Genomic DNA, 5,371 nt, shown 5'->3' with positions numbered 1-5,371 from the left:
AGAGAGAGAGAGAGAGAGAGAGATTAAGCGCGTGTGAATACTTGCGTCTGTGCGTCTCTCAGCAGTGTTCAGCAGCAGCGTCTACTAATAGCGAATCTTTAAGTTAAACTGCTTCAAGAACCTCGCTACTGAGAAAAGTCTATTTTCTAAAACTATTTTGTTGATACATTCGCGGGGCAGGGCTGACAACAAGTTTCTGGTCACGTCTCCACGTGTGTGTGCGCGTCTGTGAGAGAAAACGGGAGAAAGAAAGCGTGATTTCCGTAGCCTACATAAAAAAAAGGTGGAAGACATGGAAATACTTTGTCATTTTTTACCCTATTGTTTGTTATATTTATTTGCTCAATGTCTTTTGGGGTTTTGGTTCTTTTACTGTTGTAGATAGCCCATAGTTTAACAAAAATATTATATATCTCTTCATTGTGTTTGGGTCCCCCTGGACGAGCGAGCATAGGCACGTGCCTAGAATGCCTATGCGTAAATCCGGCCCTGGCTCTGTGTGTGTGTGTGTGTGTGTGTGTGTGTGTTATGGCAGCTTGAAAACATGTTTACTGGGTTTGGGTTGCTTACTATAGTAAGTTTTCATGGAGCATTTGACAGATATAGGGATGCATACGATTATTTTGTGGGTCAGTTTGAAATCAAGTGAGAATACAGCAAATTAGACTTCTGAAATCATCTCAAATTTGTGGTTGCATGATGGATGGTAACACTCACAAACCCTTACTTTTTTTTGTGCAATGAGGAAAGTTTCATTATTATCAGACAATAATAACAAACAAAGTAAAAATGCTAAAATAATTAGGAAATTCCCTCCAACTGTCAATAAGTAGTAAAAACCACAACTTTGCCATGTACAGCTGTGAGTTAATTTCCTCCCATACACACAGACAGTTCACATCGTGTTTGTTTTCATTGCAGAAAAATTGTATTGTTAAACTATATTGTTTTTATTGTGTATACTGTTCATTAAGGAGAAAGACAGCGAGAAGAAGAGAGGAATGGATTATTGTGTTGCTCTCAGCGTTTCTCCTGACTGTGGCAGACACAGATCAGTGCTGTTATAGATCAGCTCAGAAAATCAATCTGTAGAAGAATACTAACGACCTTTAGATCTCTGAATCCCTTCAAACAGGAGCCAATCATGTCCACTAAGACCACACAGCCTGAGAGAAGAGCCAGCTGGGCCACTGCAGGACACACACACACACACACACACTCACACATCACAAAAACGCACACACACACACACACACACACACACTCACACTATGTCCTGAAAAGTCACCTTCTCCTTGTAATACCTGTCATACCCTTGTCATTATACAAGTTTATGACCTCATTTGTCACAAAAACGCGCAGACGCACTCACACGCACACACACACACACTCACTCACACTCACACTCACTCACTCTCACACACACGCACTCACACACACACACACACTCACTCACTCACACTCACTCTCACACACACACGCTCACACACACGCTCACACACACACTCACACACACACACACACTCACACACTCACTCACTCTCACACACACACACACGCACTCACACACACACACTCACTCACTCTCACACACACACACGTTCACACACACACACACACTCACACACTCACACACACACACACACTCACACATTGGGTTTCCATGTTTTATGGGGACTCTCCATAGACATTATGGTTTTTATACTGTACAAATGATATTTTCTATCACCCTACACCAACTCTACACCTAAACCTACTCCTCATACAAACCTTTCTACATTTTTAGATTTTCAAAAAACTACATTTTGTATGATTTATAAGCTTGTTTCCTCATGGGGACCAAAAAATGTCCCCACAAGGGACACTTTGTCCCTATAATGTAGGGACCACACACTGAAACAAATGTGGAGTAGGATTTACTTGAAAAAAGCTTGGAAACATTTTCACTCAGAAAAGGCTAGTTAATTTACAAAAATTTGACAAGTAAAAGCCTAAACATTATTTTTAGTAGCTTTAAATAGAAATTAAGTTAAGTTTACTTGGGGATTCCCAGTAAATTTTATTGACTCTTTAACTGTAAAAAAGTGTGCTGTTAAATAACAGTAATGTACTGCATTGAATACAACTATAAGTAAGATTCACATAATTTTCTCTCTTTTGCAAGCTTTCACACATAATTTAAAATAAAACTAATGTATTGACTTAATTAAAATCTATAAACAAGTAGACAGATTGTTATCCTTTTAAGATAATATGCCCACTCAATATAATTATTACCCAAGTGAACACAGAGAACTCAATACTTGGTACATCATACAAAATGACGGTGACAATCAGTGAATAGTGTTTGAGTATGAATGGGTCATTTTGAGTAGAAAATGAACTCCAGATATCACAAAACAGTAAGTTACTAAACCTAACGACAAAATCAACCATAAAACAGTGTAAATACAACTCGAAAACAGTGAAAAATGTAACCTTTTTAATTATTCATGCCCCAGTGCATGATGGGTAATACGGGATCATAACTTTGATATTTACTTAAAGAATCCTTGTAAACATAAACAATTCCAAGTAAAATATACTTATAAGTTCAAACTTTAATTTCTACAAGCTTAAACTGAGTACTAATATAGAATTTACTTTAATCTTTTTAATTCTTGCCTGAACTAAATTATTTAATGTAAAAATTGCATTTGTTTTTATGTAGTATTTACTTCACCACAAAATCATCTTTATCAGTGATCACACACTTTCACACAGCCTTATGTTGTTTTACATTATAATGACTGACCATAATAACCTAAAACCCTTCCACTAAAAGAAAACAATTAATTATTTTTCTTCAATAATTCTTCACATTTTGTTTTTGTTTGGTGTTTTTTTTTTTACTTTTTTTCAGCAAGCATGCATTAAATTGATTAAAAGTGACAGTGAAGGCTTTTATTTTGTTACAAAATATTTTTATTTCAGATAAATGCTGTTCTATTGAACTTTCTAGTCATCAAAGAAACCTGAAAAAAATGTCATGGTCTCCACAAAAATATGAAGCAGCACAACTGTTTTCAACATTAGTAATAACCAGAAATGTTTCTTGAGCAGCAAATCAGCATTTTGATCAAATTATGGTGAGCATGCGAGACTTCTGTCAAAAAAGGAAGAAGAAAAAAAACATCTTACCAACCCCAAACTTATATATTATATATAAATATATTTAATTCTAAAAGAATTTAATTTAATTTAATTTAATTTAATTTAATTTAATTTAAAACATACATTTAAGAGGTATGTCCTCTGATGGTAAATATAATGAAGATCATATATCATATGTACAGTGGCATATAGCATCAGTCAAGTGGTTGATTGTGTGTTGGTTGCAGTGTTAAAAATCCCTCCCGTGAAATCTTTTCCTGAATGTGTGTGAAGCAGGAGCATGTAGGCCTATCTGCATGTGCAGGGCCTGTCTTTATGTATTGATGTAGCACACACATTAGTGCGTGCGTGCGTGCGTGTGTGTGTGTGTGTGTGCGTGTGTGTGTGTGTGTATGTGAGTGTGTGAGTGTGTATGTGTGTGTGTGTGTTCACTGAAGACGAGTGGCCCATCACTGCATCAATATTCCATCATATCAGCTCATGTCTTGAAGGAACCGTTCACCCAGAAATCATCAATCATTTACTCAAACCCATAGAGTTCAACATGAGGCTTGAGTAAATGATGTCAGAATAAGATAAAGACTGAAGTGTTTGTTAAGCAGTCACTTTCTCTTCTGTCTAACAGCAGTACTGTTTTAGTATTATTTATAGACTATTATAGTAGCCTATTTATTAGTATTTTGTATTAGTTTTTAATTTTATATGTGTTTTTATATTAGTTTTCATTTGCATTTTATTTTTATTTATTTATTTATTTTTGTAATTTTAGTACTTCAACTTATTTATTTCAGTGAGTGTTATTTTAGATTAATTAATTAATTTGTTTGTTTGTTTATTTTTGTATGATAGTATTTATTAATATTTTGAATTAGCTTGTATTTTTATATTTTTTGTTTTCATTTTAGTTTAAGTTTTAGTAATTCTATTGTGCTTTTATTATAGTATAATTTTATATTATATTAATAAATATTTATATTAATATTTATTTTTAAATTTGACTAATTTTAGTATTTCAAATATTTCAGTCTGTTTAAAGGATTATGTAAATACTATTATAGCATTTATTAATATTTTGTATTAGTTTTTAGTTTTTGTTTTTGAAATTTTACATTTTTAGTCATTTTAGTACCTACTTCAAGTTATTTTTCAGTCAATATTATATTAATATTATTTATATACTATTTTAGTATACATTATTTTAGTCTGTTATTTTAGTAGTATTTGCTATTATAGTATTCATTAATATTTTCAATTAGCTTTTATTTTTATATTTTCACTTTTTTTCTCTCTGTTGCCGGTGCTGTCAGCGTGCTGAACGCCTCTCACAGCTTGTCAAAGGTGTTGACCAGAACCTGCACGAGGCTTTTTCCTCTCTAACAACTCCACAACACACACACACACACACACACACACACAGCTCCATAGGTGCTCACTCCTCTGACAGGATGTGCTGCTGGCACAAATTGTAATTCAAAAAGGTTAAGGGGGTCAATGTCTTTTATCAGCCGCCCGTGTGTGTGAGTGTGTGCTGTCTGATGAGGGCCGCATGCAAATACACCCTCTCAAGATGTTCAACTCGCTGAAGGGGGAAGGGATGTGTAGTAAACAGACAGTCGAGCATGAGAATGAGGTGCAGGAGTGCTGAGAGGACCATAAAGAACTGGAAATATAGACTAGAGAAAGTGATCAAGAGGGTAAACAGAGGATAAACGTGATCGTACTGACATTGAAAGAGAGAGACTAACTGCAAGTCTGACAATTAAACATCCAGATATTGTTCCCTGGTGAATAATCTGTCTTATAGGCTTCCTCATAAAAGCACTTTTCTGCTCATTTTGGCTGGATTCCTTGTTTAAAATGTTTATATGAAAAAAAAAAAACTAAAATTTTAAAAGACTAAAAGGTTATGAAACAATTAAAATAATACAAATACACATGAAATCCAATTTCTATGTTAAAAAAACGGTATAGCATAAAATAAACATAAAAAGTATGTTATTTTCACCATTATCCCTTTTTTAAAATGTTTATATGTATGCATGTATATTAATTTTTGACATTTATATATATATATATATATATATATATACATAAACACACACACTTTTTAATTTTGTAATTGTTTTAATTTAAATTTTATTTCATATTTCAACTTTAAATTTGTAAGGTCCACGCACTTGGCCCAATGAAGGTATCCAGTGGTGGATGAAGGTTTCTT

The sequence above is a fragment of the Sinocyclocheilus rhinocerous genome, unplaced genomic scaffold (genome assembly GCF_001515625.1).
Source record: "Sinocyclocheilus rhinocerous isolate Xijiao unplaced genomic scaffold, SAMN03320098_v1.1 scaffold45, whole genome shotgun sequence".
NCBI lineage: Eukaryota > Metazoa > Chordata > Actinopteri > Cypriniformes > Cyprinidae > Sinocyclocheilus > Sinocyclocheilus rhinocerous.
This window is presented reverse-complemented; position numbering follows the sequence as displayed.